Source organism: Canis lupus, chromosome 24 (genome assembly GCF_011100685.1).
Source record: "Canis lupus familiaris isolate Mischka breed German Shepherd chromosome 24, alternate assembly UU_Cfam_GSD_1.0, whole genome shotgun sequence".
In the NCBI taxonomy this organism is placed as follows: domain Eukaryota; kingdom Metazoa; phylum Chordata; class Mammalia; order Carnivora; family Canidae; genus Canis; species Canis lupus.
Window position 1 is genome coordinate 10668878 of NC_049245.1, and position 27730 is coordinate 10696607.

At 38.6% G+C, this 27730-nt stretch overlaps 1 long non-coding RNA gene across 1 annotated transcript in view; it reads right to left on the reverse strand.

Moving 5' to 3' along the window:
• LOC111092189 overlaps nucleotides 1-27730 on the reverse strand; it is an 80936-nt gene that overhangs the window by 45605 nt on the left and 7601 nt on the right. The window contains exon 2 of the long non-coding RNA XR_005377562.1: nucleotides 16038-16134. This is a non-coding gene — a long non-coding RNA (uncharacterized LOC111092189). The remainder of the gene's footprint in view (nucleotides 1-16037; nucleotides 16135-27730) is intronic.

Below are 27730 nucleotides of genomic sequence, written 5' to 3' on the forward strand. Positions count from 1 at the left end.
AGTAATTTTATACACAGTCAAGCCATTATTCGTGAGAAGGAAGAAAAATAAGGTCTTAAGCATGCAAGTCTTCAGAAATTATATCAACCCTGTACCCTTTCTGAATAATATTAATAATAAATTACCAAAAGTTTACATCCTGCTGAATGAAAGATGATTCAAATTAAACTGTCATGTTTTATTGTTCAAATATATACTTGCAATGTAAATTTAGCAGTCATAAAGTGGTATGCATAAAATAACAGCTCACCAAATGCATAAATTAAAAACTTTAAGATGAAATGGACAGAATTACAACCAATGGAGAAGATTTTAAACAAGATTTTTAAATTTTTGGTAGATAAAGGACACAAGAGGTAAATAAATGCATAAAGAATTTAATTTTTTTTTTTTTTTTTTTTTTTATTTTATGATGGTCACAGAGAGAGAGAGAGAGAGAGGCAGAGACACAGGCAGAGGGAGAAGCAGGCTCCATGCACCGGGAGCCCGACGTGGGATTCGATCCCGGGTCTCCAGGATCCTGCCCTAGGCCAAAGGCAGGCGCCAAACCGCTGCGCCACCCAGGGATCCCAAAGAATTTAAATAATATAAAATAAAATTTGTAGGGGAGTACTGCAATACACAATCTATAAGCAAAAATTCACCTCTTTTCCAAGTTTCCTTGATATCCTTATAAAAACTGATCAGGTATTAAACAACATCCACAAAACTTTGGAACTTGTAATTAAGAAAAATTACATTTGCCACATTTTCTAACACAGATGTTTTAAAACTAGAAATTGCTAGTGAAACTTTAAACAAGACAAAAATAAACCAGCCTTTTGAAAAACATAAATTCTGTTATAATCTTAGTTGAGAACTCGATATGAGAGTACAAGTTTTCACCTTAAACCATGTGGTCTCACATTTATTTTGTGATACTTCAGTAAAAATAGAAAATATATGTGTGTGTGTTCATTTTAATCTAGACCACTGGATATTCAGTCGCCCCAAATCCTCCAAGGTAATGTGTTAGCACTCCATCAAAGACCACACTTTCAGGGCAATTATTCCAAATTCTGCAGCAATATTGATCTCAGAACAAAATCTAAGGTTTGGTGAATTAGCATAATTTATGTCAGAAATGAAGTTTGTTTAGTGCGTCTAGCAGGTTTTTTTTTAATTGCCACAATGGATTTTAGAAATGAGTTTATACTGGTGACTTTAATAGTGCTCAGGGTATTCAGGTTAATTAGGAATATGCAAGAGCCATTCAGACCCTTGTAGGCACTAGGTATAAAATTCAAGGTATCCTAGATTCTTCTTGGTTAGGGATGGTACCCTAAACTTGATGCATAAACAATTCAGCATTCAGCAGATAATGAAGAGGATTCTCGGTTGTTGGAGTCCATTGTATGCTTAGCAGCAACCTGCTGCCTTTGTCTTGGGTGAATAGTTTATGGAATATTCCAATATTCCAACATTTATGGAAGGTACTATTAAATCACCTAAAAATAGAGATGGAGTCTTTATTGAGCCTGCAGAGCACAGTGTGTGGACTCTCAATTTTACTTGCTAATAAATATCTGTAAGTGAGGCAGAGATAGCTAGATCTGAGATTCAGCTTCATTGCAACTTTTTAGTAGGTCTGTGGAGAGGAAACTTATCACCTTCTCCATTATGTTAGGCTGCTGAAAGTTCTCCCAAAGAATAAACTGGCTGAGTTTGACCTAATCAATTTAAATCAGTTCCCAATAGGGCACAGCAATGCCTCTAATATACCAAGTTAATGGCCCATTTTGACCTATTATAGGGACTTCTAAGTACAATAGCACATTTTCTCAACTCACTGATTCACGGTTAAATATTAGGAACAATGATTAGTATACTGCTAGCTATTAAGATAAGAAGTACAGCTATTATGATTAAGGAACTCATTTTCTAATTTTATTTCATTTGTATTAAACAAATTTAAATAGCTACATATGGCTAGTTGACTATCTTATGGGACATCATAGCTATAGAACATTTCCATTATCACAGACAGTTCTATGGGGGTGACATCAGAATCAAGAAGGTGATTGCATGACTCTCCTGATACACTGCATCTCTTAAGTCATAGCCTCAATTAATAGGATCCCTGAGTTCTCCTTGTCCTGTAATTGAGTATTCCCTTCCCACTCTGGTTCTGGACTTGATTATATGACTTGCTTTGGCCAATGGAACAAAAGAAAATGTAACACAAGCAGGCTTTCTTGCCCTTGATTTTGTGCAACAATCATGAGAACATACCCACGCTAGCCTGCTGGAGAGACTTGAGATACATATGGAAAAGACACATAGTATTCCATCTGAGGCCAGCCTAGACCATCCAGCCTCTGAATAAGCCACCAGCAGGACTATAATTGGATGAGAGAGCTCAGTCAGCCAAGATCAGTGGAACCACCCAACTGACCTAATAGACTTAGGTCAATTGTCCTAAGAAATGGTTATGATTTTAAACTAAGTGTTGGCCTGGCTTGTTGTAATTGTTCTGAAGTATCAGTCATGATCAAGCTCAACTATTGACCCAGTTGCTAAACTCAATTGAATAAAAATAAATAAATGTCTAGGGAAGACTGGACAGAGGAAGGGCTATATGTTTATGTCCTCCTAAAATTTGTATCTTGAAACCCTAATTCCCAATGAGATGATGATATTTGTTGCTGAGGTCTTTGGAAGGTGATGTGGTCATGAGGGTCATGAACATTCAGGATGGGATTAGTGCCCTTCCTTATATTAAGAGACACTATACAGCTTCCTTTCTTTCTCTCTCTCCCTCCTCCTCTCACCTCTCTGATCTCCCACCATGTGAGGAAACCAGGAAGATGCACTCACCAAGAACTCAACCATACTGGCACCCTGATCTCAGACTTCCACCCCCCAGAGCTGTGAGAAATGAATGTTTATTACCTTTTTTTTTATTGGAGTTGAATTTGCCAACATATAACACCCAGTGCTCATCCCACCAAGTGCCCCCCTCAGTGCCCGTCACCCAGTCACCCAAACACCCCACCACCTCCCTTTCCACTGCCCCTTGTTCGTTTCCCAGAGTTAGGTGATTCTAGTGTTTTGTCACCCTCACTGATATTTTCACTCATTTTCTCTCCTTTCCCCTTTCACTATTTTTTATATTCCCCAAATGAATGAGACCATATAATGTTTGTCCTTCTCTGATTGACTTACTTCACTCAGCATAATACCCTCCAGTTCCATCCACGTTGAAGCAAATGGTGGGTATTTGTCATTTCTAATGGCTGAGGAATATTCCATTGTATACATAAACCACATCTTCTTTATCTGTTCATCTTTCAATGGACAGTGAGGCTCCTTCCACAGTTTGGCTATTGTGGACATTGCTGCTAGAAACATCGGGGTGCAGGTGTTCTGGTGTTTCACTACATCTGTATCTTTGTATCCCAGTACAATTGCTGGGTCATAGGGCAGATGTATTTTTAACTCTTTGAGGAACCTCCACACAGTTTTCCAGAGTGGCTACACCAGTTCACATTCCCACCAACAGTGCAAGAGGGTTCCCCCTTCTCCACATCCTCTCCAACATTTGTTGTTTCCTGTCTTGTTAATTTTCCCCATTCTCACTGGTGTGAGGTGGTATCTCATTGTGGTTTTGATTTGTATTTCCCTGATGGCCAGTGATGTGGAGCATTTCCTCATGTGCTTGTTGGCCATGTCTAGGTCTTCCTCTGTGAGATTTCTGTTTATGTCCTTTGCCCATTTCATGATCGGATTGTTTGTTTCTTTGCTGTTGAGTTTAATAAGTTCTTTCTAGATCTTGGAAACTAGCCCTTTATCTGATCTGTCATTTGCAAATATCTTCTCCCATTCTGTAGGTTGTCTTTTAGTTTGTTGACTGTTTCTTTGCTGTGCAGAAGCTTGTTATCTTGATGAAGTCCCAATAATTCATTTTTGTTTTTGTTTCCCTTGCCTTTTTGGATGTATCTTGCAAGAAGTTGCTGTGGCCAAGTTCAAAAAGGGTGCTGCCTATGTTCTCCTCTAGGATTTTGATGGATTCTTGAATCACATTTAGATCCTTCATCCATTTTGAGTGTATCTTTGTGTATGGTGCAAGAGAGTGGTCTAGTTTCATTCTTCTGCATGTGGATGTCCAATTTTCCCAGGATCATTTATTGAAGAGACTATCTTTTTTCCAGTGAATAGTCTTTCCTCCTTTGTCGAATATTAATTACCATAAAGTTGAGGGTCCACTTCTGGATTCTCTATTCTGTTCTATTGATCTATGTGTCTGTTTTTGTGCCAGTACCACACTATCTTGATGACCACAGCTTTGTAGTACAACCTGAAATCTGGCATTGTGATGCCCCTGACTCTGGTTTTCTTTTTTAATATTCCCCTGGCTATTCGGGGTCTTTTCTGATTTCACACAAATCCTAAGATGATTTGTTCCAACTCTTTGAATAAAGTCCATGGTATTTTGATTGTTTAAGCCACTCAGTCTGTGGTATTTGTTACAGCAGCCAGAACCAACTAAGGTAGATGGTATGTCCTATTCTTCTGGTAGGTATATTGTCCTAATCAAGGTAATCTTCTCTTCTTTTCTCCACTTAGGGGGATACCTACAAAGGAGTTTATGATCCCTCTCTACTCAATTATTTAGTACTCTCATGGAAGGAGGAGTTGATAATCAGATATATGAAAGTATAAAATATTTGTTGGATCAGGTGTTGTAAATGTGGGAATTATATCTATAAAAGGCAGTGTCTAAGGTCCTACTCATTTCCTTTTACTTCCTATTTTCTACCAGGAAGCTCACTTTACTTGTCTTGTCTCTCTGTCACCACGCTAAAAGCTACCATGAAAGGCTACAGGCCTACTTTCCAGAGGTAAGCACCATCCTTGCTCATGTGATTGATAGGAAAGGAGGGATTAGAATCACCTCATTGCAAATATATGTCAAAATACCCAACAACATTATTTAGATTCTGAGCAGAATTGATTAGCAACCCGCTTGGGCCCCAGAATTAAAACCAATACAGCTATCATGTGAATATAGGATGAAGCTGTCTCAAACTTGAATGTGATAAATTAACAACATTGTTCTCTGTTTCTCTTTTGGCTACTGATCTTTGTATACATTTTTACATAGATTCCATAGGGAAAGGAAGCACAAGAGAAAGTCAACCACTCATAGCTTGTTAAAAAATAATCTTGAGTTAATTTAATCAAGTATGGCTATTTTCCCTTATTCTATATGCCACACTCCTTAAATAAGTGTCTAACAGGCAAAATTTCAAACACTGTAATTAAATAAGTTTAGAGAATGGTTACAAAGAGATGTGTTGGGGAAAGAAGACATTAATAAATTGTCTATTCTTGGAAAGGACACACTTAAAAGATTAGTAGTTCAGGTTGAGAAAGTGATTAATATGAGCAAAATCATTTTAAAATATTGGTGTTATGACAGCAAGAGAAGCAAAGGCATAGAGGTGGAGGAAATATCTTTTTAAATGAAAAACTTCAGACAGAGTTTATACCTTTAACTACACTCAGGCTGCCTACAATCAAAAAAAGGCAAAAAGAAATCAATCAAAACCCCATATAAAATGTTGGAGATCCAAAGGGTACAATATATTGGATACTGGTAGAGTAAATGAAATAGTTTGGGTTTGGTTTTTTTCTCACTCAAATAGGAGAATGTAAATTTGGAACAAAGATACGAGAGTAACATTTTTCCTTCGAGCTCAAAAGCTTTTAGAGAAAAAATCCTAGAGGAGAACACAGGCAACACCCTTTTTGAACTTGGCCACAGTAACTTCTTGCAAGATTCATCCATGAAGGCAAGAGAAACAAAAGCAAAAATGAACTATTGGGACTTCATCAAGATAAGAAGCTTTTGCACAGCAAAGGATACAGTCAACAAAACTAAAAGACAACCTACAGAATAGGGAGAAGATACTTGCAAATGACAGATCAGATAAAGGGATAGTTTCCAAGATCTAGAAAGAACTTATTAAACTCAACAGCAAAGAAACAAACAATCCGATCATGAAATGGGCAAAAGACATGAACAGAAATCTCACAGAGGAAGACATCGACATGGCCAACAAACACATGAGGAAATGCTCCACATCACTGGCCATCAGGGAAATACAAATCAAAACCACAATGAGATACCACCTCACACCAGTGAGAATGGGGAAAATTAGCAAAGCAGGAAACCACAAATGTTGGAGAGGATGTGGAGAAAGGGGAACCCTCTTGCACTGCTGGTGGGAATGTGAACTGGTGTAGCCACTCTGGAAAACTGTGTGGAAGTTCCTCAAAGAGTTAAAAATACATCTGCCCTACGACCCAGCAATTGTACTACTGGGGATTTACCCCAAAGATTCAGATGCAATGAAACACCTGCACCTGGAAAACTGTGTGGAAGTTCCTCAAAGAGTTAAAAATACATCTGCCCTACGACCCAGCAATTGTACTACTGGGGATTTACCCCAAAGATTCAGATGCAATGAAACACCTGCACCCCGATGTTTATAGCAGCAATGTCCACAATAGCCACACTGTGGAAGAAGCCTCGGTGTCCATCGAAAAATGAATGGATAAAGAAGATGTGGTCTATGTGTACAATGGAATATTACTCAGCCATTAGAAATGACAAATACCCACCATTTGCTTCAATGTGGATGGAACTGGAGGGTATTATGCTGAGTGAAGTAAGTCAATCAGAGAAGGACAAACATTATATGGTCTCGTTCATTTGGGGAATATAAAAATAGTGAAAGGTAATAAAGGGGAAAGGAGAAAAAATGAGTGGGAAATATCAGAAAGGGAGACAGAACATGAAAGACTCCTAACTCTGGGAAATGAACTACGGGGTGGTAGAAGGGGAGGTGGGCGGGGGGTTGGGGAGGCTGGGTGACGGGCACTGAGGTGGGCACTTGACGGGATGAGCACTGGGTGTTATTCTGTATGTTGGCAAATTGAACACCAATACAAAATAAATTTATTAAAAAGAAACTTTTAATCCAAAAATATATCCCATAGAATGCTATAGTAATAGTCTTTATTTAAGTGTCACATACCTTCATTGTAATATTCACAGTCAAGTGCTACAAAATAAAAGAATAAATATTTAAACACCCCCCCCCCCCCCAGAAAAAGTGAGTAGTATGTGGCCTTCTTATTTGCAAATCAGAAGTAAGCGAGGAGGGATGCCTGGGTGGCTCAGTGGTTGAGCGGCTACCTTTGGCTCAGGTCATGATCCCGGAGTCCCAGGATAGAGTTCCACATTAGGCTTCCTGCTTAGAGCCTGATTCTCCCTCTGCCTATGTCTCTGCCTCTGTGTGTGTGTGTCTCTCATGAATAAATAAATAAAATCTTTAAAAAAAAAAAAAGAAGTAAGTAAGGAGCAGGGCCACAGTGGGGGCAGAGGAGCATGGAGAGATTGAATGAACAAATGGAGTTTGTATTAGCAGAAGTTCAAAACTGTGCAAAAGCAATTGTTTCTTCAAATTTCCCTCAAATAAATGAGAAGAATGGCCAGCCAGTATAAGTAAAATAGTGAATCAGAGCCCATCTCTATTCTTGCCCCAACCTTCCAAAGTTTGTTTTCTAGTCAAATCATTCTGTTTCAAATCACTTTTGCCATTCTAGTTTATTTCAAACAGTCCTCTATTTTGAAGATTTACTACTCAGCAATAAGTAGTTGAAACTTCCCACAGAAGTTATTAGCATCTCTCCTGACCTTGAGTACTTCTCATATGTAACACCCAAGCCCTGAGTCAATAGAACAGACTGCTCCCAGAACAGGATTTTAACCACATACACTCAACAACATGGTAGGTGTTAGTCACCTATTGCTGTGTAACAGATGATTCTAAAAGTTAATGGCCTAAAACATGATCATCATTTATTACCTCTTGTGGTTCCTATGGGTAAAAAAATTGGGGCTGGTCAGCTAGGCAGTTCTGACCTTGGGTCTTGTGACCTATCTTAGTGTTGTGGTCAGATGGCAACTGAGACTAATGTCATCTTCAAACCTTTTTCATTCACATGTCTGGTGACAGGGCTGAAAGACTTAAACAACTGGAGTCCTAAATATCTGCAGCTTCTCAGATTTCATTCTCTATCTCTTTGTGGTCTTTTTATGTGTTTTCTCCAGAATGGTGGCCTTAGTGTAACTGAACATATATGTCAGTTCAGGATCCCAAGGATGTCTCAAGAAAGAAAAAAACAGGTAATAGCAGCATTACCATCTCTAGGTTAGCTTGAGAAGAAGTCACATAGAGTTACTTCTACCATACTTGATTCATTGAGGCAATTGCAAGAACTGTCCAGGCTCAAGGGAAGGGAACTTAGACCCCAATCTCTCCATGGAAGAGTGTCACAGTCACATATAAGAAGAGCCCGCGCATGTAATGGTACACTGGTTTCTGGAAAAATGCAGCATGTTACAACTCCTCTTTTGGTAGCCCTGTGGCTCTTCAATTTCTCCTGTCTTATTAGACATTATAATGAATATAAATGAAGTCAAATAAAAGAGTTTATCAAAGCTAGAAGAGAATGTTAATGTAAGATGTATCAAAATCAATATCCAGAATTATCTCTTGGCAGACTAGGACTGCTGAGTTTAAAAATAACAAGATGATGTTTATAAAGGGCCATGTGTGGGAATTTAAAAATAATTCTATGAATGCACAATAGGAAACTCCTGGCTTGGCAGGAGTTCTTATGAAAAAGAGCTGGGAATTGTGGTTGATCATAAACATGAAATGTATCAAGAGTGGGATGTGATTGCTTAAACAAATGAGAAGCTGATCCACATTTAGGTTGTATTTGTAGTATATAGTGTTCATATTATGGGAAGTAAAGACCCAACTCCCCTTGCATTCAATTAGCCATTCATTCACTTAATAAATGTTATTGCACTACTGCTACCTGCTAGGCACTGTTGTAAGTGCTGGCAATATACCAATGAACAATACACACACAAAACCCTACCCTCATAAAACCTGCATTCTAGTGGAAAAACAAAAGATGAACCAAACAAAAATACTGGAGAAAAAATGATGAAAAAGAAAACAAGAAAGGGAACCTAAATGTTGGCAATGAGAGGGTAACAATTTTAAATAAGGTGGATAGGGAAGTCTTCATTGAGAGGGGCTATTTAAGAAAAGATGAAAAGGACAAAAGAAAATAAGTCATGCATATCTCAGGAAGGACAGAGAGAAGGAATATCTAGGGCAAAGGCTCTTGGGAGGCCAAGCAGCAAAAAGCCCAGTGTGGATGAAGCAAAGTGAGTAAGACTGAGCAGTAGGAGATGCAATCAGAGAGATGACACAGAGCTGATTATCTAGGCCCTTGTGGGTCACTCTTGAGTACTGGATCTCACTCTAAGGAGAGAAGCCAGAGAAAGGCTTGAACAGGGGAGGGACATAAGTTGACTGGGAATTTCAGTAGATCAACAAGAGTGGCCACTGCATTGAAGCATGCAGGGAGACTAATTAGGAGATATTGTTAATAATACAGGCAAAAGATGACAGTAGCTTAAGTCAAGATGGTATATCAATCAGGAAGGTGGCTATAAGAATCTATAGTTCAGAGAAGAAGTCCAGATTGACAATATAAATTTGGCAGGCATCAATAAACAAATATTTAAATCCATCAGTTTGGTTGAAATAACCAAGAGTGAGAATAAAAAGTTTCAAGGGCTTAGCCTCTATAAATACACCCTGAACTTTAGAGACTGGGAAGATGAGGAGGAACAAGCACAGTAGACTAAAAAAATGATCCTACAAGTAGGAAAACCAGACAAATATGGTACCCAGAAAATCAAACAGAGAAGGTACTTCAAGTAGAAGAGGAGTTTATTATCTGCTACTGAAAGCTCAAATGAAATGAAGAATTAGAATGAATTCAGGACAAGATTTTTCAATGCAAGTCACTGGTGACCTCAATAAAAGCAGTTTTAATAGTGTAATGGGGTAAAACTTTATTGGAGTTCAAAGGAGAATGGAAGGAGGGAAATAGAAGACTGGACAACTGATAGCCCTTTGAGTTTTGCTGTAAAGGGAAGGATACAAGCAAGGTAATGGCTAGATATAAGTATAGTTAAGAAAGGAAAAATAACAACCTGCTTCCATGCTGTTGTGAAGACTCCAGGAAAGGAAAAAAATTTAGGAAAGGGAAAGAAGAATTATTGGATTGATGACTTGAAAAGGTAAGAAAAGGATAAAATCTAGTGGACAAATGGAGGGATGCCCTTACCAAGTGGGAATGGGTAGTTCAGGCTTGCTAATAGGATAGGAGCCAAATATAGGAGCACAGATTCAGATAAGTGAGCACAAGTGGTGGTGGGAGATTGTAGGAGTGTTCCTATGAGTATTCCTATGATTGTAGGAATATTCCATTTCCATTTTCTTTATGAAATGGAAAGCAAGACCATCATGTGAGCATCAGGATGAGGAGAGAGGTGTGGAAGGTCAGAACACATATGAGAGGGTATGAAATGGTCTTGTAGGAGACTGGAAGAATGCATGAGTGGGGGAAATATGAGTGCTGTGTAGACCAAGACACACTTAAGGTTGATGACTGTGAATGAATTTGAAACCAATCAGCATGGCTACATATCGCAGAAAGGTGTGGCAAAAGGCTGTGACTTAGTTAAGCAAGTGTTTCAATAAGGGTATTGTGTTTACAGGCAAGAGAGTAATATAATGGTTGGCCCTGGGATTTGAGCCGGATAAAGACGAAAGTGAGGATATTAGGTGACAGACTGAGAGGAGGTGGTTGTATCTGTCTAGAGTTCTCAGAACTAGGAACTACTAGAAGGAGTGAGATGGAAGGGTAGGAGGTGGTAGCGGTAGTGTGACATGTCAGCGCTGAGATAATAGACACTAGCAATGACGATGTCTAGAGTATGAAGGCTCAGTGAGTGAGGTAGGGTGCAGGACAAGAGCATGGCAAGAGAGAACAAGGAACTAAGCTACCAATGAATTCATGCTAGAGAACCTAACAATTATCCAAGGGCTAAAATGTTCAAGGAATATGGGCAGTGAACAGATAAGTGTACAGATAATTACATCAAGGAAGGAGTAGCAGGTGGAATATGGTAATGACATGAAAGTCAAGCTGAGGGGTAGTATTTAGAGAAGAATTAGGGAGATGATTTAGAATGGCAATAAGGAGCAAACAGAACATCCATACATCATCAAACCCAGTGGCACCAACAGTGTTAAAAAGGAAACAACCGTCAATTGAGTTGCAAGGGAAGCAAGGTGATAAGGTTTCCATTTAGAACAAAAAGTTAAGGGAATGGTCCCAGGAGAGGGTGAGATTATGGGGTATTTTACTCATGACTGTGAGTCCTGGGGGCACCATGGCAGGTTTTTAAGAGATAGAGAGGGTGGGCTATGAGATCAAAAAAGGTGATGGACAGAGTCATGTGAGAAATAAGGCATTACCTCAGAGACATGGGCTTCTTAAGGTGACTGACATATACAGGGGATAAAGGATATAGTAAATCCAAGACAGAGAGTTGTCTCCAAACTGTGAAGGGGAAAGCAGCTGAGAGCATTTGCAAAGAAGGTATAGACTTCCACATCTGAGATTCTGTGTTCAACTCGTAATGCTGTTTTAAGAAAATATAGATGAAGTGAAGTCCATTGAGATGAACAGGCTTGAATAAGGCAAATACAATGGAAAGTCATTTTTGGAAAATCAATAGTAGAAAAAAACTGAGAAGGATTTACTAGGTCTTTGGGAGACAATGAAACTCTCTTAAATTATCAAGAGTATTTAATGTAAGAGAGGACCTTCCTTGGGCCTTATTGCTCCAGAACAGAACTTGAACCTGTTGGCTAGAAGATGGGGGAAAGAAATACCTGTTCCAAAGAGTGAGTTAACCAATGATGGACCAAGGGACAGCTACCGAACAGTGTTGTCCAAAGACCAGCGCTGATCAATAAACTATTTGTTACCAGTCTGTGATAAGGGAAGTATAAAACTTGAGAGTGATCATTTAAAAACTATTGTTAGCAATTTTTCTGTAATGTGTACGCATTTTTTTGAAATGCAACTTTAGGTTTGTTTAGTCAATAAAAATGTGGATTAGTGTTTTACGTGTCTTATTTCATTTTCTTAGTATTTTATTTTTATCATACTTTGTAAAAAGGTTGGCCCTCAATGGATACGGAGATTTTTTTTTAAAGTAGATTTGTTACAATAAATAGCTAGAGAGTTTGAACTAACTTAGAATATCACAGGAGTCATTTACTGGTCCATTCAGCACTCAGATCTTGATTTCTAATACTAAAGGAATCAGGGCTCCTTAGAGAAATGGCTGATGTTAACACTGAATCAGGAAATAAACAAGAGGAGCCTTGAAGCATCTTGTAGTGCTAGAAAAAAGCAAGTGTTCTCTCTTAGATACACATACATGCACACATCTCGGTATGTCAAAGAGACACAAGAGCCAACTGAAAGAGTTTGCAATGGCCAAGTGGGAAAAATTTGAACAGCATAAATAAGGTAGCATTGGACTATAACCCAAAGTATCAAATAAATATCCATGTGTATAAATAAATTAATACCCACACTGAAGTAAATAAGTGATCACATAAATAAATAGGCAGTAACAAAAAGAATCTAGAGCTTAAAATAATTCATTTACTCTGTCTTTAAGGAGGGGAGTATAACTCCCCACTACTTAAGTGTGGGCTGCAAATAGTGACTTTCTTCCAAAGAGCAGAGTGTGGAATGAGGGAAAAAGAATAACTTTACGCTGAAGAAACTTCAAGCCAGGCAATCAAGGTAAGCATCAACAGTGATAATTCATACTGATAGCATCTACCCTTGATAATGATGTGGAGAGAATGGCACTTAACCTCTGTGGTCTTCCTTCCCCAAAGCATATTACCTCAACCTACCATAATAAAAACATCAGAAGGACATTCTGCAAAATGCCTGAACAGTACTCCTCAAAACTATCAGGGTCATCAAAAACAAGGAAAATCTGAGAACCTCTCAGAACCAAGAGAAACCTAAGGAGACATGTATGTGTTATCCTGGAACAGAAAAAAAAAAAAAAAAAAAAAAGTGACATTAGGCAAAAGCTAAGGAAATCTGAACAAAGTATGGTCTTTAGTTAATAGAAAGTATCAATATTGGTTCATTAATTGTGTGTGATAAATATATCATATTAATGTTAAATGTTAACAGGAGGAGGAACTGAGTATGGAGTATACAGGAACTTTATACTAATTTCACTATTTTTCTGTAAATCTAAAATTGTTCTAAAATAAAAGTTTATTTTAAAGAAAAAAAGAAAATCTTCAAGAGGCTGGACAGGGCTTTCCATTCATAGTGAGAGAGTAAAAACAGGTCTGGAATAGAAGACCTGACTATCCTTACTGAGAAGGGGAAGTCACTTAATTTCACTGAGTTTTGATTTCCTCATCTGCAAAAGAAAAAAAAAAAAAAGATACCATTTTTACCTAGTCAGATGACACGATCTATGGAAAGGATCTCTAGAAACATCATAATCTATATACAAGGAAATCTGAAGGTTGCTATCATCATAACACACAGAGAAATTCCCGCATGGTAGATCATTTGGACTAATTGCAATTACAAATGTCATATACCCTGAGCACCCTACTACCAGAGGTTCTGACTCAGTAGGTCTAAGATACAACCTACAAATCTATATTTTGAAGCTTCCCAGGTGATTCTGATACACAGGCAGATTTGAGAACCACTAAACTACCTGAATTCTAAAATCCCTTCTTATTTTATGATCAAATGTTAATGATACATGATTACTTTTTTCCAGATATGTGGCACCCTTTGAGAAAGATTTGAACTTTGCAATAAAAGTATAATTTTGGAATCAGCCAGCCTGTGGGTGATGTGGGTGAACAAAAGGTGCTAGTCACCTAATCTGTTCTGCCTATTTGTTAATTCAACTCAATAGGGAAGGCCTTCAAAGTAGCATGAAAAGGCCTAGCTGCTTAGTCTTCTCTAACTAGGGTCCCTCGGTGTGTGTGTGATTCAATTGGAAAATGCTATATATACTATAAAGCTTATATAAAGTGGAAATCTTAAGTATACAGTACCTTGATTTTTTGTGTGTATATATACAGCCCACATGATCATGACCCATATCAAGATATATTTTCCAACACCCCATAAGGCTCCCTAAACTCCTTCCCAGTGTACAGTTATAACAAAACTAAAGTGAGTCCACTCCTTGGTGAGTTGGAGATTGCACCAGATGGAGTTGTCACACTAAGGAAATTTTATTTGCAGCAAATGAGGAGATCATGGGCATAAACTCCAAAGCCAGGACTCTCTGAGCAGGGGTGAGTGTGTTTATTTTATTTGGGCTTATGATGAGTAATCAGAAAGGGGAGTTTTATCATAACATTATAAGAAGGCAGAGGTAACTTTCAGACAGGGGGGAGGGTTATGGATGTGCTCCAAGAGCTGAGAGCCAGGATAAACTAGATGGATCTTGGGCTCCTTATCTCAGGTAATGAATGAATGCAAGGCCTTGCTTACCTTTGAAACAGCACTGGGAGTTTTACCACTGATTTATTGTCTCTGATAAGGTTAGGCTATTTTCTGGCCTGGTAGAGACTGATAGTATTTGCATTCCCTTTGTTCCCTTAAAATCCTTACCTAGGGAGGTTTTTGCATTTCTTTGTAATTCTGACACCTCCTAGGAAGTTCTGCAGGAAGTGTGCTGGGGCTAGTGGAGTGCTAAGGCAAAGATCACTGAAAATAGCTGGGGGCCTGAAATTATTTTTTTCTTTTTCTGGGGACCCCTAAATCTTTCTGCTTACTCAGTCACCCAGCCAGAGGCAGCCACTCTTAAGCCTTCCTTCACCATCAATTAATTTCATGACCTTCATATAAACGGCTCTTGACCTTCATATAAATGGAATCATGTAGCATGAGCTCTTATGTGACTGTGTCCTTTCACTCAACAAATTATCTGTGAGATTCATCCATCCTGGTGAATGTACCAATAGCATGGACTCTTTATTGCTGGTCTTTCAGTTCTTAGCAAGAGCTCTAAATGATCAAGTTCAGATTGTCTATGTACACATTAAATAATTATACAAGTACAGGAACAGAATGACAAGTCAAAGATGGAAAATTCCAAAGATTTTTCTAGGGTGACCTTTGCCATGAGAAAAGAAGGCATCCTTCAAAGTCAGGTGATTCTCCAGAAGGGAATCAGAATGCAGGCTCCATACCACCATTACCTCCCAGAAACCTGCATTTTTGTCACAATATTCTTGACTTGTACATATGCTAATATTTAGGAACCATTCCTATGAACTCTACAGAGAATCTGGAAAAGGGGTTTTTACTAATGGAGTTGCCCAGAGACTGCTGAACAAAAGGTACAGGTTTTGAAATTTGACTTCAGGGATTATCACCTGGAAGGTCTCCTGGAATGTCTGAGTTTGAGGGAACTGAGTTTCACTCTGGTCTTTTATCTCCCTTCTTTGAAATCGGTCTGCCCTGAAGCAAAGGTTTTTTTTGTTTGCTTGTTTTTGTTTTTGTTTTTTGCATAAGACTTGATAGAGCATTTTTAACCAGAAAGAATAAAGAAAAAAGAAAAATGATGGGCCAAACAAGAACAGGGCTGATTTCCTTGCAAGCACAATGTCAAAGCTGATTATCAAAGCCATTATCAGGGGTTCCAGAAAATAAAGCCTTCAGCAAAGCCACAGGAGTTCTTCCTTATTCTCTGGGGTCTGCTGTACAGCCAACCATAAAAGTATACACATATACCCAGGGCAAAACCACTGGGCTCTGCAGAGCACTCTGAATCGGTGAACATTAATCCAAAATACCGTATCAGACATCTTTATGAAAAACCACAATTGCCCTTCCCTGGGTTAATCTGCATTCGTTTGCTAATGTAATTTCCATGCGCTGAATTCCAATGGATAAATAAAACAGTCAATCAACATATCATTCCATTGGTGGTCAATTTTTGTGGGTTTCCAATTGCTGCCCTTTACCTTTATTGCACATCTCCATGGTCCATATCCATGGTCTTCTTCTGAGCTATGTCTATGCCCAGGAAAACAAGCATGCAGACTCACAGGTTCATAGATCCTTCAAAAAAAAAAAAAAAAATCCCACTTGGGAAATGTTTTACTAGTACTTTTAATAGTATTGATTACTGACATTAGTAGCTATGACTCACACAGTTCTTAACCTAGTGGATCTTATGTGCACCACAGCAGAGTCCTTGAGAGATAGAAAATGCTATCCTCATTCCACAGGTGAAGAAACTAAATTTAAGGACTTTCTTTGCCTGAAATTTCTTAGTGAACAGGTACAATTCCCAGTACCCAAACGCATGATCTCGAGTTCCAAATAACATGTTGCTTTATTTTTCTACAATGAAATGCTTCTGTTAAGATTAAGTCAAGAAAAATTCAAAAGTGATAGAGCAGGGGCACCTAGGTGGCTCAGTGGTTGAGCATCTGCCTTTGGCTCAGGTCATGATCCCAGGGTCCTGGGATTGAGTCCCACACTGGGCTCTCTGCAGGGAGCCCGCTTCTCCTTCTGCCTGTGTCTCTGCCTCTCTCTCTCTGTCACTCACGAATAAATAAATAAAAAAAACAACTAGGTGGAGAAGGGGATCTTTTCACATTGCATATGCATACCAAATCACTAAGACATGCACTTCAGATATTTTATAATTTTATGTGCAAATTATACCTGGATAAAGCTGATTTTTTTTAAAGGCAGACAAGGAAAAAGACATTTTTAAAGACAAAAAATTTTGAAAGTGTAAAAGGACAGTAATTTTGCTTCCTCCTCATATTCTCATCAAAATCACATTTACAATGGTCTCATATTTTACTCACTCATTCTGTGTGGACAGGTGTGCCCTGGAATGAACTTTAGGAATCTCGGCATCTAATCCTGCACAACCAAGAATGCATGCATGTGCAGTTCTGAATCACTCCTTTACCTGTCTCAGCCTTTATTGGTCATCACTAAATAAGCCCATTGGTCCTACACCATCTTTAAGGGTCTTCCTCAGCTTACAGTCGATTTCTCTAGGGTGATGGAGGGAACATATACAGACAGCAATGTAGGATGCTGAAGCCAAGGTTTCTATTGCATTGTTGTACCCCATCGCCTCAGCCCACCTGATTCCTCCCTGCTGGTGTGTAGAAGATGAGCAGTGACCTCCAGCACCTCAGCTGTGAAAGACTGCCAAAGTGCAAAATCCCAAAGCATAGCTTTCAACCAGCAGTTGGAAGGAGACACAGGATAAATATTCCAGTGTGGGACAAGTCTGGGGCAATGTCTACATTTTTCCTGAAAATCTCAGTGTGATTGAGCCCATTCACTACAGGAGTAACCAGCTCACGACACACTCCTTTTGGCTTTTCTCTCTTCTCCATTTCATGCTCCCTGTGCCCCTACCTGTGCTTCCTGGATTCATTTCCAAACAATCTATCTTCATCTCAGGCTCAGCTTTTGAGAGAACTCAAAGTAAGACTTAGGCTTTAGAGAATGGTTACTGTCTGAATACAGAATTGGGTGGTATGCAACACATTACCAATTAATGTATACACAATTAACCCCTTTAAGCTGTTTCTTTACAATTACAAATTCTTTACAATTTACTGTGATACTTTCTGAATAGTTCTTTTTTTTTTTAAAGATTTTATCTATTTATTCACGACACACACACACACACACACACACACACACACACACACACAGAGGCAGAGACATAGGCAGAGGGAGAAACAGGTTCCATGCAGGGAGCCGGACATGGGACTCCATCCCGGGACTCCAGGATCATGCCCTGGGCTGAAGGCAGGTGCTAAACTGCTGAGCCACCCAGGGATCCCCCTGAATAGTTCTTTATATGTACCTGCAAAGTTTAGATAGAGAGGTAAGGATATGGCATAATTAGTGTGTGATGTAGCCTTTTCTAAATAGGAGAACCTCCATGAAGCTTTATTTAATAGAGACAATTGGACACTTTCCCTCCATATTTTGTAAAATTATAATTCTTCAGTTAGCACCCCAAATCATACTTTATTGAATTGGTCTGGGGGTGAGGTGTTAAGGCAAAAATCTCTACCAAATCTCTCATTAGGTGATCTTCATTTGGAAGCTGATCACAATTGTCACCTGTCTTTACTGGTAAGAATAGTGTTGGGTGTGAATTACAGAAATCCTCAAATTCTAATGTGACCAACCGTCTCATTTTCTCTGGGGCCATCCTGGTTTTAGCATTGAAAATCATGGGAAAATCATTAGTCATGGGCAAACCAGACGAGCTGGTCAACCCCCCAAGTCCTACCTATCTTTATATCATTTAACCATCACTCTCATCTTTGGTAGTACATCTAACTCATCCAGGAGATTTAGGTCATATATTTGCCCCTCTCTGCTGGAAACACCTGATGGGAAACCAGGGAAAGAAGAGTTATCCAAAAAAAGGAGGGGTACTGATTTTTCCAAAAAAAGTGATGGTAGGGAGGCTTAGATGGAGATTGATATACATATACATATACATATACTATGTAGATACAGATATAAATAGACATCGATATCCACCCTATTCTTTAAGGAATCATTCTCTTTCACTCTGCAGATCTCATCATCAATATTATTTTTCCTCCTCTTTTTTTTTTCCTTTACCTCCCACATAGGTCTTTCCTTTTCATTATATATTCCAGCCCCAACACTCTCATTTTCACAGCACCTCAAGGGACTCACACTTCCCTCCACCATCTGCACCACCAGATCCAAATAAAAGTATGCTCCAAGAAATATGCTATTCTGAGAAAGAAATGAATAGATACAATAAAAACTAAACATAAAAATATGTTATAGAAATTTAGAATGCATATCTGTTTTCCTTCAGCTCACTGTTTTGATTAATGCCATTTTCTCTAAAAATATTAAATGCCCATCTCTTGATTCATGCAAAACTTTTTCTTTAGGCATCCATGGTCAGGAAGTAGGCATTTTAAATAGTCACTAGGGCCCTATTTAGTGTCTAAAGTAGTAACTCATTGCAGGCTTAAAATTCCACCAGAAATATTATTAAATAAAAAGCTGGCCGACTCCTGAACTTGAGTGTGAATTCCTATGCTTAAGGTGGAAAAGATAAAGAACATAGAAGCTCGAAAGGATTATCTTCACCAAGAAGTCCTTAATGTTCCCTTCAGCTTGACTGAACCTTGGACAGGCTTCTTCCTGACTTTAGTAGTACCTATTAGCAAATCTGTCTCTCTCTCTCCCTCTCTTCCCCTCTCTGTCCTTCTCTCTCCCTCTCTCTCTCCTTCCTCACCCCCTTCTTCTCTCCCTCTCCCTTCCCCTGCCTTCCTCCATGCTTCACATCTCATCATCTGGAGATGAGATGTGATTTTACATTTTTTTCCTCTTTCTCTCTTTCATTTTTAATGACTTTTGAAAACCTGTGACCCTGAAAACCTTAACTTCTCAAAATGAAATCCTTCATTTTCAAGAGATGCTGGAAAAGGTATTCTTTTAATAGATGGATGTCATCAAAATTATTCTTCCCTTGGACTTTGTCTCCAGAGATTTTTGAAGATTTGGTAATCTTACCATTTGGTAAGTCATTCTCTAAAATTCTCAAAAGTTTTCTAGAATAAAAGCTCTGGGATTCTCCAAGTGTTTGTGGGTTTCTAGTGCTTAAAATTACTAAAAAAGTGATTTTAGTATATAAAGAGATTAACTCATAAAATTATAGCCCTGTTTGTCTCTACTTAACATGCAGAATTATTTAATAATATCTACCATGATGCTGATAGTGATTTCAAGTACCTGCCACCTTTTCCTCTAGTGGTCTCTGTTGCTGAAGATTTTTTTCTCTCCTAAACTCCCATAGTATTTCATGTTTATCTTTTAACACACATCCTTTTGCATCCTGATTTGGAGTTCTATTTTTACATTTGTTCCCTTATTAGATCACAAGATTTCACCAAAGTCTAGCACTGAGTCTTGGGTATTACAGGAGCTTTAAAATATTTGCTGGATGAATAAAAATGGTCACGAGGTGCCTGTGTAAAAATAAATCAGCGAAATAATCTGGATGATACATCCTTCATAGTCACAAAATAACATATAGATTCATTTTATATTAATGACAATATTATAATGATTAATATTGACAATATTAATGACCAAAGCCATTAAGTTGCCTTATTCCAGATAGATGCAATTTGTTTTTCAAAAGAACTTTATAAAAAGATTTTATTTATTTATTCATGAGAGACGCAGAGAGAGGCAGAAACACAGGCAGAGGGAGAAGCAGGCTCCATGCAGGGAGCCCGATGCGAGACTCATCCCAGTACTCCAGGATCATGCCCTGAGCCAAAGGCAGACATGCTTAACCGCTGAGCCACCCAGGTGTCCTGTATTTTTCAAAAGAACTTAACATCAGTAACCAATTTTCTCCACATATCTATTGCCCCATGAACTTAGACAATATAAAGAAGCGAGAGTATGGGTAATGCCACACAAAACACATTTAAACTCAACTCATATCCGTAGCTCTCCCCTAGCTGATGGAACAAAACCAACTTTGACTACAATACGCAAAGCAAATGAATGGAAACTTTACCCTTCAGTCAGATCCTTAGGGGAGTATATTCATTTCCTTTCTTCTCATTTCCTAATTAGAATCTCTTACCCAGTCACTCTGCCAGCAGAAATCTTGTCTGACTCCGTTTTAGGGGCCTGGTTATGCTTTCAATATCTACATATTAATTTCCTCTGGGCACCTGGTTGATATTACAGAGAACTTTTCCTGCTACTTCATACCCCTGTCGAGCCTAAAATCAATTTTATGACAATCCCAAACCACTTTCCCATCTATGGTTCCTCAATTCTATTCATTGGAGTAGCTGTAAAATCAATCTTAGGGCAAAGATATTTATTTAGTTTGAGTATTCTATTTCCAAGTGGTCTGAATGTTAAGTGGAAGGGAGATCAGTGCAACTCAAGAGTCTACAGAATTTGGCACAGGTCTTATTTTCACACAATGAGTAGCCTCCTGCTCCCTGTATAAGGATTAGCTTTATGAACTCTCCAGGAGAAAACACATGTTTTACCAATTCATTTAAAGAATTGCCAACTATTCAGAGATACTGTTAAAAATTGATGTGATGTCACTAATCAGTCATGTAACTTTTCCCCACAAATTAAGAAACTAGAACAGAGTGCTAATTTCCTTTAAAATGTGTCTTAAGTCAACATTCCCTAGAAGAAGAGCTTGAGATATGGATTCTTGTGCATGTGGCTTATTGAGTGAGGGCTGTCTGGAAAAAGGGAATGAGGGAAAGAGAAAATGGTAAGAGAAGGAACCAAGCAATGATATGGTCTTACCTGTAGTCTAGAGCCACAGCAGAATGATTTCACAGGGGTTCTGGAGCATACATAATAAATACCACAGAGTTGGTCCTCCATGAGGCAAGAGAACTATCCTTCTGTCCCTCTTTTCAGTCTTTAGCTGTGGGCCACCCCCAGGAGAAGGACATAGAATCTCCTAGACATTTCTGTGTGAGGTCACTCTCATGGGCTGAGGGAAGTTCTCTGAAGAAAGGGGCAGCTCTAAGCTATTAAAAGTTTCTGCTTGCAGCATCTGGGGGATGGATGTACTACTCCTATAAATATAGATTTGGACAGAATAGTAAACTGTTAGTTTCTATTACAAATTGTTTCAGGACTATCCTCATCCTTGATTTTTTTCACACATGGAGTAAACACAAAAGGAATTAATTGTTCCTAGAAAGAAAAGTCATACACTTGAGTGGAGGTAATCAGTAAACTGCCCCTCCAGTGGTAAATGAAGACCATTTTATAAGATTAAAACTCCTTCAAATGCCTTCAATAAATCCACATTCAAAGCCAGACTGGGAACTGAAGGATGGTGAGTGTAACTAGAAAATGTCAGTCTGGCTCTCCACCCTTCAGAGAACATTTATCTGCATGTAACAGAAACTTCAAGTGTAGAGTTAAACAAATAGAATCTTACTAAGAATGGACACCTGGGTGGCTCAGCAGTTGAGCATCTGCCTTTGGCTCAGGGCCTGATTCTGGAGTCCCAGGATCGAGTCCCACATCGGGCTCCCTGCAGAGATCTGCTTCTTCCTCTGCCTCTGTTTCTGCCTCTCTCTCATGAATAAATAAATAAAATAAAGAATCTTACAAAGAAGACAGGAGAATCACAGTCTAAAATAATCCACAATTGTCATCCAAAATCTAATATCTTTCACACTGAATTATTTACATTTATTCTTTAAACATGGTGGCTTATTTGTTGCCTCACAGTCACAACAGAGCTGCCAGACTACCAGGCATCTTACTTGTGTTCCAGAAAAAAGAGGAAGAAAAGAGATTAAAAAAGCAAAGGACATGCTAATGAAGACTATTCCTTATATCAGGAAAGCAAACACTTTCCCAGAATCTACATACTACACACTACACACTTACTCTTAGATCCTGATAGAGTTGGGTCATATTGCCACCCTTAGACCAATTACTGTCCATGGGAGATAATCATAATTCATTTAGATCAACACTATTCTACAAAAATATCATATAAGTCACAAATATAATTTTAAATTGCCTGAAAGCCATATTAAAAAGTAAAAAGAGATTAAAGAAATATCAATAATACATTTTATTTAATCCAATACATCCAAAGTATTATTGTTTAAGAATATAATCAATATAAAATAATAAACTATTTTACATTTTTTAATTAAATATTTGAAATCCAGTGTGTATTTTACACTTATGGCACATCTCAATTTGGACTTGTCACATGGCAAGTGCTCTAAGATGAGTGGCTAGTACTGAACAAGTGAAAATCTAGACCAATCATGATTTGTCTCTGGAAGCTCGGGTAGGAACCTGCCTTTCCTGAGATCCTGCTAATCTCTGCTTCTATCTGAAGAAATCTTGACTCTTAACATGGAAGACAGGGGAGAGAGAGATGATAATGAGTAGGAAAGAAACAATGTCTATTCCAGGCCCCCCCAATCAGTGTCTCTGCTAACTTGTCCCAAGGGAGGAAATATGCCATTTACAAATCTTTCTATGTTTGGATTATTTGAGTTAAAGTTCATCTTTTTTAAGCATATAATTGGTTAATTGACTATGGGTGATTTTAGTCGTATCATGACTTTTCTCACATCTAAGATGGATGTCTTTCGACAGATGAACGGATAAAGAAGATTGTGTGTGTGTATATATATATATATATATATATACACACAGACACACATATGTATATGTATACACACAATGGAATATTATTCAGCCATCAGAAAAGATGAATACTTACCATTTATCGTCGTGGAAGGAACTGGAGGGTATTATGCTGAGTGAAATAAGTCAATTGGAGAAAGATAACTATCATATGGTTTCACTCATATGTGGAATATAAGAAATAGTGAAAGGGACCAAAAGGGAAAGGAGGGAATTTGAGTGGGGGAAAATTAGAGAGGAATACAAACCATGAGAGACTCCTAACTCTGGGAAACAAACGGTTGCAGATGGGGAGGTGGGGCAATGGGGTAACTGGATGACTGGCATTAAGGAGGGCACATGATGAGATGAGCACTGGTGTTACACCATATGTTGGCAAATTGAATTTAAATAAAATATTTTAAAAATAAGATCAGAATCCCACAATAACAAGATCCAGAAAGCAGGCATTTTGATGGGACAAGGGAGACTGAGCAAGGCCATTCAGGAAGAGCAGATGTAAATGAGGCACCATGCCCTGCAAGCCAGGGGAACTGAGGTGGTTGAAGAAATCCCAGGGCAACCTAAAGACACTGCATCTCTCTTAGGAAGAGAATAGGAAACTTTGAGGCTAACTGGACATTGAGACCTTGAAATAATTAGGAAAACAAAGCTTTACATCTTGTATTTTGCTCCAGTTCTGTTAAATATCTATGCATAATGCAGACCAGATTCTGCAACAGGACCAAGAAAGAGTTTTATGATATTCTTGAACATTTAAGCAGATACTTTGGTGCACTGATGGTATTCCCTTAGCTCACCCTGGAGATCAAGTGCAGCTCTGGAGGAAGACTTGACCATGCAGGGAACTTCCCACTCAAGCCTCTTTTTCTCCTTCTCACTAAGTTTCTTTTTCTGGGATAGGAGCAACTCCAGCTAAAGGAATTGGAAACTGGAATGCTCACAACCCTCTGCAGGACCAACCCTCAATCAGGAATGAGAGTAGGTTAATAAATACTTCTGTGTCCTTAACTCTTGGTGAACAATTACAAAGTATACTTGGTACAGTCTCCCAGAAGGTCTCAAGAGGATTAGCTCCAGTTGCCTACAGAAAGGGTTCACTAATTAAAATACTCTTTATTGGCTATCTCTCTTCCCTTTCTCACTTCTCTGCTTCTCTACTGTGCTCACCTATCAAACAAGGCCCTTCCACTCAAATGTTCGTCTTAGTGTTTGCTTTGAGGTCAAACTTCAAATCAAGACATTTTGTATAGGGGATTATGTCTTAATATTATAGAATATATATTTAATAATCATCATTTTTACTAATTTTTTTTGCTAAATTATCTTTTGAAGCATAAAATTACTGATCAAATTTTCCTCACCCTACAGTCTCAAGAAATCCAAGAGCTAGGCCATGCCCACAAGAATCATGTTATAAATATTTAATTTTAAACAATAAATATTAAAGGGTGGAAGTACTGCTGAAACATCCTCTTCGGGTTCCAGAAATTCTTGGTTTTTCCAGTCTAAGTCCAGAATATGCTTGCAAAGAGTATGGACCACAGTTGTGCTGTCCACACATAGTTTAATTAAGATTACATAAAATTAAACTTCAGTTTCTTAATTGCACTAGCCACCTTTCAAGTGCTGAATAGTACATGTAGCTAGCAGCGACCATATGGGACAGTGCAGACACAACATTTCCATCCTTACCAGAAGTTATATAGGATAGCACTAGGCCAGGATCTCACAGTCGGCAGATACATGGAGGACACTCTTCCCTCTTGTTCAATGTAGACACCAGACTGATCATGTACTCTTTCCTTTGAGCTTGTTTTTAGTTTCACAGGCTTTCCAAAAACAAAACTCTGGACTGTTGTATACAAACAATTAGAAATGGCACATGTATAGGCCAGGGTAATGCTAAGCTATGCTGAAGTAAAATATTAACCATGAAAATCACTAATCAGGTACCCTCCAGAAGAGCCATCCTCTATGCTCGGTGTAATCCAGGCTAGCTCCATCAAAGATAAAATAGTTTCTGATAAAAATAGTTTCTCATGAGAGCAGACCTTGTTAAAAAGAACAGAATGCACTGGCATATTTCAAAATAGTTACTTTTCCCCTCCCCTTGTCAGAAGCACAGGGGATTTTTCTCACATCTTCATTGTGAAAACCTGGTAAGGCTCCTGGAGATAAAATTCATCCCCCTATGACTGGATCCCCCTGGAGTTTTCAACTCACAGACTTGCCCACACTTAGCCTCCAGCAATTCAATTATAGTTTTGGTTTATTTTTTAAGAGCTTATTTATTTATTCATGAGAGATACAGAGAGAGGCCGAGACATAGGCAGAGGGAGGAAAAACAGGCTCCATGGAGCCCGATGTGGGTCTTGATCCCGGAACTCTGGGATCAGGCCCTGAGCCAAGGGCAGACGCTCAACTGCTGAGCTACCCAGGCTTCCCTAGTTTTGGTTTTTCTACCCCAACCCTGGTTCTTACAGAGGATTTTGCTCATGGGTTAATAGTCTGGTAAGTTGTGATTCTCTGTATCCACCTATCTGTCTCTCCAGTTTGGGGGGCTCTGGTTTGCCATGTGATCTTAATTTTCTGATAGATCAAAAATTGTTGTTGATTTTCCATTTGATCAGATTTTTACCAATTATTAGGATGGAGTGATTACTTCCAGGCTCCTTAGATGCTGTACCAGACACCAAGAGTGTACTCTCTCTTTCTCTTTTTTAAATCAGTTATATGTTTCTACTGTGAGGTAGGTGGGCTGCTCCTCTTTCTCTCCTGCCCCTTCATTTTTCTTTTCCCACTCTAGATGTTCTGAGCTGCAGCCCTCTTTACTGTTCTGATTAAAAGTGTCTTCTTTGGGATCCCTGGGTGGCGCAGCGGTTTGGCGCCTGCCTTTGGCCCAGGGCACGATCCTGGAGACCCGGGATCGAATCCCACATCGGGCTTCCGGTGCATGGAGCCTGCTTCTCCCTCTCCTTCTGCCTATGTCTCTGCCTCTCTCTCTCTCTCTGTGACTATCATAAATAAATAAAAATTAAAAAATAAATAAATAAATAAAAGTGTCTTCTTTCTGGCAGCCTGGGTGGCTCAGTGGTTTAGCACTGCCTTCAGCCCAGGTTGGGATCCTGGAGACCCTGGATTGAGTCCCGCATCGGGCTCCCTGCATGGAGCCTGCTTCTTCCTCTGCCTGTGTCTCTGTGTCTCTTATGAATAAATAAATAAAATCTTAAAAAAAAAAAAAACAGTGACTTCTTTCACTAATGTTTTCTTCCCTGTGTTTATTAATTCCTCTACCCCAAGTGCTTTGGCCTAAAACTCCTTGTTACCTGTCAAGTGTTCTTTTTACCCTATTTATAAAGAAATCTGTCCAAGTGACTCAGGCATTAGGAATTCTTTCTCTACACAGTGAAACAATACACAGTATCTTTCCAAGACTTATGAGCCATATGCTGCAATTATGAGACAAAAAAGCATTGTGCACATTGCCATGGCCATTCAAACCCCAATACCTTCTGTTGGTATGTCCCAAGTTGGCCCATCTCTCACAGCAAATTTTTAGGACTTTGACCTAAAAAACAAACATTGATTGGCTTGCCACCCAATGAGCTCAATGTTCCATTTGGTTATCTGGACAGCCTAGGGCAATGTCAATCTGTTTGTTCTCTTCTTCCAAACTCTCTTCTTCCAAGCTGAGGGTCTTTTAAGAATTATCTCTGTTAATTCACCAGAAGAAATAAAACCCAGGTAGAGGTATTCCTTGGTAGCAGATCACTGAGTCTTTGTTATCTGCAATTTCATAACCTGGTACTGGATAGCATAAGACCAGTCTGCTATTTTTTTTTTTTTTAGTCTCAGTTTTCCATATAATTGGCTTTTATATCAATCCATGAATAGCTAAAATATATTTGCCTCTTCCTCCCTCTTAGATATTCTTACAGACTTACTGGCTTTGAGAAATCATATTGCAGTAAACTCACTATTACCTCACTAGGCCAAGGAATAACCTTCTCTAGTTAATCACATTGCCTGATTGAGATGCACAGATTTTCAAATAATTAAGAAATACATCTAACACAGGTTCTGTGTTAAATCTAACTTTCTTTGAAGACTTAGAGGGCACTTTTATTCTTGTGTTACTTAATCATAATTATTAGGAAAATCAATTGCCAGTTAAGCAAAATTTCCAATTGATACACTCAGATAAAATAGTTTTTAGAACCTAATATACTAAGCTTTGTTCCTTTCAGACATTTTTCATATTCTCTACAATCTGAGTTAAAGAACACATTCTAAAGCTACATGTTTTCCTTCCATATTCCCAGGTGACACAGCTTTATCTACAAAGCTTTGTTTTCTTCTGGAAACCAAGGGCCTAGAACAATGTCATATAACACACTACAAGCTCAGTAAGTATGTGTTGAATAAAGGA